Below are 9113 nucleotides of genomic sequence, written 5' to 3'. Positions count from 1 at the left end.
GAGAGGGTTGTCCTGAGGAGAGATTGAGTAGATTGGGCCGATACTCTCTGGAGTTTAGAAGAATGAGAGGTGATCTCATTGAAACATACAAGATTCTGAGGAGGATTGACAGGGTAGATGCTGAGAGGTTGTTTCTCCTGGCTGGTGAGACTAGAACCAGGGGTCACAGTCTCAGGATAAGGGGTCGGCCATTTAAGACTGAGATGAGGAGGAATTTCTTCATCAGGAGGGTTGTGAATCTTTGGAATTCTCTACCCCAGAGGGCTGTGGATGCTCAGTCGTTGAGTATATTCAAGGCTGAGATCGATAGATTTTTGGACTCTAGGGGAATCGAGGGATATGGAGATCGGGCAGGAAAGTGGAGTTGAGGTCGATGATCAGCCATGATCTTATTGCATGGCGGAGCAGGCTCGAGGGGCCGTATGGCCGACTCCTGCTCCTATTTCTTATATTCTATATATTCTTATAGATAGGCTGGAGTTGTTTACTTTGGAACAGAGGAGGCTGAGGGGAGACCTTATTGAGGTGTATAAAATTATGAGGGGCCTAGATAGGGTGGATAGGAAAGACCTATTTCCCTTAACAGAAGGGTCAATAACCAGGGGGCACAGATTTAAAGTAATTGGTCGGAGCTTTAGAGAGGATTTGAGGAGAACTTTTTTCACCCAGAGGGTGGTGGGGTCTGAAACTCACTGCCTGAAAGGGTGGTAGAGGCAGAAACCCTCATCACATTTAAAAAGCACTTGGATGTGCCCTTGAAGTGCCGTAAACTACAGGGATACAGTGCTGGAAAGTGGGATTAGGCTGGATAGTTCTTTGTCGGGCAGCACGGACAGGATAGGCCAAATGGCCTCCTTCTGTGCTGTAAATTTCTATGATTCTATGATTTACAGCTCTAGACCCATCTTTTCTTTCTTTACGTGTCCCATTGCCATCTCCTTTCACATTGCGCCATCATCCCTTTTGTCATTTAATCTCTAACTTTTTCCAGTTCTGACGAAGGTCATCGGCCTGAAACGTTAACTCTGCTTCTCCCTCCACAGATGCTGCCTGACCTGCTGAGTGTTTCCAGCATTTTCTGTTTTTATTTCACTAAATGAATGTGCTCTCTACCCTTCTCGACAACAACACTGTAAGATAAAGAAACAGTTCTGCTCTGACTGATAAAAGCTGTGCTGATCTGCTGCAGTGTGAACTGTGGTTAACCCCAGAAGTATAACTGATTTTATTCTGCATCAAAAAAGTTAGTCACGTATCTTAAACTGAACTCGACCCAACCAGATCGGGCATCTGGGTTGATTCCAGTCTCACTTCAATCTTATGTTCTTAAAGGCTGGTGACGTGGCCATTCAACTCTGTCAAGAACAGAAAGAATGAAAGACTTGCATTTCTCTAGCACCTTTCATGACCACCGGACATCTCAAAGCGCTTTACAGCCAATGAAGTACTGTTTGAAGTGGAGTCACTGTTGTAATGTGGGAAACGCGGCAGACAATTTGCACACAGCAAGCTCCCACAAACAGCAGTGTGATAATGACCCGATCATCTGTTTTTTAGTGATGCTGATTGAGGGATAAATGGGCGAACTCCCCTGCTCTTCTTCGAAATAGTAGTGCCGTGGGATCTTTTATGTCCACCTGAGAGAGCAGACGGGGCCTCAGTTTAACTCCCTCAGCCCTGCACTGGGAGTGTCAGCCTAGAATTTTTGTGCTCAAGTCTCTGGAGTGGGGACTTGAACCCACAACCTACTGACTCCGAGGCAAGTGTGCTACCCACTGAGCCACAGCTGAGACTACAGGACTGAACCCGGGGGGAGGTGGGGTAGGTGAGTGAGAAGGGAGGGGACGGATGGTAGATATATCACTCAACTGCACAATAGAGCTGATTGCAGCTTTCTCTATAGCTACTGATAGAAATTTCAGCACAGTAGGTGCTCATTTGACACATTGTGCCATTGCTGTATTAGCTCCACAACAGAGCTCGACTCTCATCCCATTTCGCTGCTCTATCCATGTACCCAAAGGCAGTAACGGAGCAGGTACCATTTCTGGAAGTAAGGCATGAATGAGGATTAAACAGTGTGTTACACTCAGTCCTCATGAACATATCTTCCATGCACATATACACACTGTATATTTAATCCCCATTACCAATGTACACTGTGCAAAATCCACATTCAGATAGAGGCCCCATTACCAATATTTACTGTGTATAATCCACATTCAGATATAGGCCTCATTACCAATATACACAGTGTATAATCCACATTCTGATACAGGCCCGGTTACCATTATTTACTGTGTATAATCCACATTCAGATATAGGCCTCATTACCAATATACACTGTGCATAATCCACATTCAGAGAAACCTTATATTAAAGCATCGCTAGAATCAGGAACAGGCGGCTCACCAAACCAATACAGCCATTTCTTTTTAACCCAGGTTGGCTTCAGGTAAAGCGATCTCTTCAATAATGCAAAGTGTGAGGAACATAAACTCTGTAGACTGGAGCCCTGCTGTCTGCAGGAGAAACAGGGCTTGAAACGTGGAAACTTTTTTAAGGTTTGGTCCGTCAGTATCTCACCAGAGAAAGGACAGGGTTTTCACTCCGGCCATTTTCTGTTTTCATTTCCAAGCCCGAGGCTGTGAAAGACCCAGAGCCTCAGCCACTGGACTCTTAATCCGCCCTTAGTAAAATATATTTTAAAACTACTTAAGCCAAGCTTCATAACGATTTCTAGTCACTGGGGTTTGTGGGACAAGCAGGGTTGCTATGGGAGCAATGGAGGCAGGGGGAACACAGGTGAGACGTGCAGAGGTCACCTGGGACCAAATAAATGTGCTGCAATATAGGAGAAAAGTAAATCATGCTGGCGAGGCTGCTAACAAACCAAGTACACGAGAGCGAGAGCCTCCACAATAGACGAGTCAACTACAGGTTTCGACAGTATTCAGAGTGCTTCTATATTATGGAATCGAATGGAGTGATACCTGAAGCGCTAAACCGAGGCCCCGTCTGCTCTCTCAGGTGGATGTAAAAGATCCCATGGCACTATTTTGAAGAAGAGCAGGGGGAGTTATCCCCAGTGTCCTGGCCAATATTTATCCCTCAATCAACATCACTAAAACTGATTATCTGGTCATTATCTCATTGCTGTTTGTGGGAGCTTGCTGTGCAAAAATTGGCTGCCACATTTCCTACATTACAACAGTGACTCCACTTCTAAAAGTACTTCATTGGCTGTAAAGCACTTTGGGACATCCTGAGGTCATGAAAGGTGCTATAGAAATGCAAGTCTTTATTTTCTTATAACCCATAGAAACTTGGTCTTAAGTATTAAGCAAAATAGATTGCAAAACAGATTGTGTCACCCTCCCCTTTATGCAGGGCCAGGGGTGGAGAAGATTGTTTTGCCCTAATGTGATCGAACACTTGAACCTGCAGCCCATGAATGGGAGGACAGCACTTCAATCAATCTTCAGCCAAGGTCCTTTGGGGGATTGCGGACCAGAGCATCTCACCCCAGGAGAGCCCACAAAGCAAACAGTAGATGTGTCTTGTCTGAAGATTCATGGAGCGGGGCTGGGGGCAGGGGGGTGGGGTGGGAAGTGAAATAAATAAATCAAATCCGCACACCTCAAGCATTGGTTAAATTGGGGCGGGGTTGGGGGCGGTGAGGGGAGTAGATGGCCTGGGAATATTCTGGTCTGGAGACTGATCCAGGGGAACCAATATGAAAGGGTTTGATAAGGTAGACGTATGGGGGAGTCCAAAACTAGAGGCCATGAATATAAGGTAGTCATTAATAAATCCAATCGGGAATTCAGGAGAAACTTCTTTACCCAGAGAGTGGCGAGAATGTGGAACTCGCCGCCACAGGGAGCGGTTGAGGCGAATAGCAGAGATGCATTTAAGGGGAAGCTGGATAAACACATGAGGGAGAAAGGAACAGCAGGATATGTTGATGGGGTGAGATGCAGTAGGGTGGGAGGAGGCTCGTGTGGAGCATAAACACCGGCACGGATCAGTTCGTGTGCGGTATAATTATATGTAATGCAATAAAGAAACTTTTTAAATGCAACAGCCCGTAAGGAAACAAACCAAAAATCAATTCTGGCTCTCTTCCAAAAACCCAATAAATCCAACACTCGCACCCCAACACAACTTGAAATCAATTGGTTTATAATTCAGTGAAGTTTTACTCAGACTCCGATCTGTACAAGTCTTTTTTACGCCAGTAGTTTCAAGAATAGAAATTCGATACAAATCCACAATACATAATCAATCGCCTCTTTTCAGCATTTACAAAACATGGGTTGAAACATTTACACTCGGCTCCCCCTGACATCAGCACTGATTGTTCCAAGGTCCTGTATATACTGAGAGAGAACATACATGCTTATTAACAGAGTATGTACAAAATAACAGTAGACTGGACGGTTACTGTCAGTCTGCATTGGTTTTGCATCAATCACAAAATATATCTAGATTTAACAGGCAAGGCCATTCTTAAAGGGATATACTTTTTGTTTTGTGGTTTGTCCGGGACTGTGTTCACACAAGTGAAAAGCTTCAGCTGGTCACACAAACACTAAACCAATTTCTATGTTGTAGAAGAATTTGTCCTTTGACATCTGTGACCATGGGCTGTGTTTTCTTGCCAGTCTGATGGGACAACGTTCTCCTCCGGCTGTGCAGGTAGCTGTGAAATGAGTCGATGGCAACTTCAGGGTCACAGTACAAAACCCAACCTGCACCGAATTCACCAATCGAGTGGTATCAGACTGGGAACGTCTCTGGTGAGAAAGGGCTGAATGGCCTTTTCCCATTCAGAGCTTGCTCGGGATGTTGATGTGGGAAATGGAAAAGGGTCGCATGTGGTACAGGTAGGGTCTCTTCTGAGATTGGATTCTGAGTGTTTGAGGGACCTTTGCTCTGCATCTAACCAGAAGAGAGAGGTTTAAGACAATTGGCAAAAAAAAGAGGGGGTAATGAGGAGATATTTTGTTATTATGCAGCGAGTTGTCGTGATCTGGAATGCGCTGCCTGAAAGGGCGGTGGAAGCAGATTCAATGGTAACTTTCAAAAGAGAATTGGATAAATACTTGAAAAGGAAAAATTTGCAGGGCTATGGGGACAGAGGAGTAATTGGATAGCTCAACGAGCCAGCACAGGAACGATGGGCTAATTGAACCATACAGCGCAGAAGGAGGCCAATGACAGCCATGCTTATATTGACCCTGGCGTTTTTGATGCTAGAGTCCCAAAGTTCCGGATTCCACTATAACAAAAAAGAAGTTTTTGAAGTTTATGCAGGTCTGGCGATCTGTGAGCTTGGCCCGTGTGCAAGTTTCTCCCTGAATCACTAACGTTACCAGCGGAAGGTTTTTTTTGTGCGAACGTGAACCCCAGAGAGACCAGCGTGGGATGTCACATGTTCCCCATGGTACACGGTCACCTTACGGAGAGGGGGGCTCAGTAAAAGGAACAGTCGTTAGTTCTGGGCAAATGAAACTCACCGGGCAAACATCCTCGTGAGTTTCGCAACAGAGCTCAAATAAAATTACAGCGCGGCATGAATAGGGTCACCAACTCTGGTTGGATGTATTCCAGGAGGTTTCATCACATGACCTCCTCCCACCTCCAACCGCTCCCACCCAATCCAAATTTTTTAATAACTAATAAACGAAAGTGTTCAAAGAAAACACAAAATTTTATTTTAGTACGCCCATGATTTCTCTTGAGTCAATATGGAGTGTCCGGGAGATTAATATTTAATTCCTGGAGACTCCAGGACAATCCTGGAGGGTTGGCGACCCTAGGTAGAAAGCGGGAGTTGTAAAAGGACATGTTCCCATCACTGATCTTCTGTGACAGGGCTGCTCCAGCGAGGCGATGTCCCGGGTCCCAGGCTCTGTAGTGATGTAGCCTCCTATCTACAAAGTTCAAACCATTCGGTGCCGCAGGCAATTAATATTTACCAATAATGTAGACACAGAGCTGCTTTGCGAAAGAAATTGTGGATTGATTGGAAAGGGTGGGGAAATCCTAAGTCCGCAACTGGACTGGACAGGAAATCCAATCATGGCTGGAGTTTTAGGATTTTCCTTCTCTTACTGAGGATTTCAATTAGCGACACCTCCACATCACAGGAGCCCAAGTGGAAGGGTGGTGGAGGAGGAGGAGGGGGAGTGGGGGGGAATGGAAGTTTCACCTTAAAAACCAGATTTTAGTTGGGGTATACATTTCAGGACTGTCCAGTCGGGTTGCCAACTTTGGGTGGACGTATTCCTGGAGGTTATCATCAGATGATCTCCCACCTTCAATGGCACTACCCGGTCAAACAGCCTTTATTCTCATTTCCAATATTAATAAACAAAAGTGTTGAAAGAAAATGAAAACAAAACGCACTATTGTTTTCCAATCCCCCGATGATTTTTCTCCCGGGCGATGCTGGCAGAATGTCCAGGAGATTATTCTCCAATTCCTGGACAACCCTGGAGGGTTGGCAACCCACAGCAAAAACTGGACAGGCGGTGACCTCCCCCCACCCCACCCCCGGGATTCGATGCAACCGGAAACAGGACGGCCCACAGTCGGGGATCACCAGGTTGCCATGTCACCACCACCACAGCTGGATTCTACCAGACTTCACTGACCATGATTCAGTGAGCCGCCATTCCAGGAAACTGTGCGCGCACAGCCCGCCAATCTCCCTTGAGAAGGATCACGAGCTGCGATTACCCGCTCCCAGAATCACCCCCCCCTCGAGTCCCCACGAAGGGGGCGGAGTGTAACACACGGAGATGCAAGAGACTTTGAATTAAAAATATTAAAAATTGGGCTCTTTTTTGGGAAGGCTGAGGGGTGACCTGATAAAGGTCTCTAAAATAATGAAGGGGTTTGCTAGGGTGGACACAGATGATGTTTCCACTTGTGGGGGAATCCAAAACTAGAGGCGATAAATATAAGATAGTCACTAATAAATCCAATAGGGAATTCAGGAGAAACCAGTGAGTGGTGAGAATGGGGAACTCGCTACCACAAGGAGTAGTTGAGGCAAATAGTGTAGATGCATTTAAGGGGAGGCTAGATAAGTATGAGGGAGAAAGGAATAGAAGGATATGCTGATAGGTTGAGATGAAGAGGGGTGGGAGGAGGCTCGTGTGGAGCATAAACACCGGCATGGAGCAGATGGGCTTTAAATTCTCTACAATTTAGAAAACTCCAGGAGAGAAAAAAAGCACCATCTGAATAAATTTCAAGCGGGTGCCTGCAAACTAAATGCTGGGCTACACAGAACACACCGAGGTCGCGGGGGTCAGGAGCTGGGTCGCACTGATTGCCGATGTGAGCAGTTCGGGTGCTTCAGCCGCACCCTGTAAATGTGACGCCGCATTAGTCACAGGTCAAGGAAACAACACAAACAAAGAGCAGACCCTGGACTCGCTGACCATTTGTGGAAATTTCCAACAGGTTGTCGGAATTTTTAAAAAGTCGGTCGGCGCTGAGGGAGAGAGACCCAGAGGGTCACATTGCAAGGGGCGAGGGCAGGGGGTGGCGGGGAAAGGAACTGAAGTCGATGGTGTTTTTTGTGCTGGCTCTCCCATCAATAGGGCGACCAACAATGCTCCCTTTAAGCCGCACAGCGCTCTGGACCTCCCGCCCAGCCGGCTCGCCGGATCCTCAATGGGGAAAAACCACTCATGCTCGATATTTTGAATGGGGCCGCGCACCCCACCCCGTCCCGCAAAAAAATGAACGGGCACATTGGTTACCAACTCTCCTGGATTGTTCTGGGATCTCCGGGCATCGAAGATTAACGTCCCAGACACAGCTGGAAACAACCCGGGAGAAAATTCAGAGGAGGCATTAAAAGTGCTTTTAAAAAAAGAAAAATTCTTTGAACACTTTTGTTTATTTGTTATGAAAATATTGGAGATGGGGGAGAAATGACTGACTGACAAGTGAAGAATCATCCAATGGGATAACAAAGAGTCTGTCTGCTTTCCAATTGGCTGCAGGAAGGCGAGGCGTTGATGGATGGGTCAGGTGACCAATGTCGGGAATGTGTGGGGGAGGCAGAAGGTCATGTGATGAAACCTCACAATACTTTCAGCCAGAGTTCATAACCCTTAAACTCCAGAATTCCCTTCCCTAACCTCGGCATTCTGCTAACAGCCTCGGGAAGGACCAAAGGGAAGTTGGGCATTTCCACCCCGCCCGCCCCCAAAAAATTGTGGTTTGGGGGGGGGGGGGGGGGGGGAACAACATAAATTCAGGAGGGCAAGTCATTTCACACATCTTGCCTTGGAGGCTGGACTCTGGCGCTGGGAAGCGGTCCCCCAGACTCACTCTGTGACTGGGACACGGAGAGAAAAAGGAGATTCCAATCCTCCTCAGTAAAACTAAAATCCTTCCTGATCAAGGAGTAACCTGCGAGTGATTTCCGTGAGTTACGCTTTAAAAACAGCCTGGGAATATAATCAGTAGTTTAATCCATACATTAACCAAAAGAAAATAAAAAGTTGTGCAATATAAACCCTTCCAGGCATTCATTCCGAGTCAGGCATCTCAGCACAAGCGACCTGGAACGTCTCTGGATTCGGGAGAACTGTTGCTTCTCCAGCACAAAGCTGCAAGTTACTAGCGCCTGTCTTTCTCAGTAGAAAGTGCAAATCCATCGTCAATCGCTCGATTGTCCTGTCCCACCTTCACCATCCAGGGGGATCCCGGGAGGAATTCAGTCGTATTCTGGCCGCACCACCCCACCCCCCCAACAACCACACCATCTTTCCGAGTGAGCGATGGGTCTAAATAAGCATCGGGAATATGGAGCATTTCAGGAAAAATCGACGGGCCCCCTCAGTCACAAGCGGCTCCTGGCGTAGCGATCCCGTCAGACTGTGCCGTTCCCACCGCCCTCGGTAAACTTCCAACCTGTTACAAAGCAGAGAGGCAGCGTGAGAGGTCCTGCCGGCATTCCCCAACCCAACTCAACCGCAACGCGAATTAGCTCCACAAACTGCCAAGCAATGGCGGGCACCTGATGTCCACAGCCCTACCCCCCTCACTGTTTTTAAATAGAAAGCCCTCCCTGCAGAAATGAA

General features: G+C 46.9%; 1 protein-coding gene across 1 annotated transcript in view; it reads right to left on the bottom strand.

Moving 5' to 3' along the window:
* Positions 1-4164: 4164 nt before the first annotated feature.
* socs7 (suppressor of cytokine signaling 7) overlaps positions 4165-9113 on the bottom strand; it is a 114553-nt gene continuing 109604 nt past the window's right edge. Inside the window, exon 10 of the mRNA XM_085966191.1 lies at positions 4165-8943. The gene's annotated coding sequence lies outside the window, so the exon portion shown is untranslated. The remainder of the gene's footprint in view (positions 8944-9113) is intronic.

The sequence above is a fragment of the Somniosus microcephalus genome, chromosome 24 (genome assembly GCF_052327205.1).
Source record: "Somniosus microcephalus isolate GS21.2 chromosome 24, FLI_Smic_1.0, whole genome shotgun sequence".
NCBI classification, from domain to species: domain Eukaryota; kingdom Metazoa; phylum Chordata; class Chondrichthyes; order Squaliformes; family Somniosidae; genus Somniosus; species Somniosus microcephalus.
The sequence above is the reverse complement of the archived record's forward strand: the minus strand, read 5'-3'. Positions and strand labels throughout refer to the sequence as shown.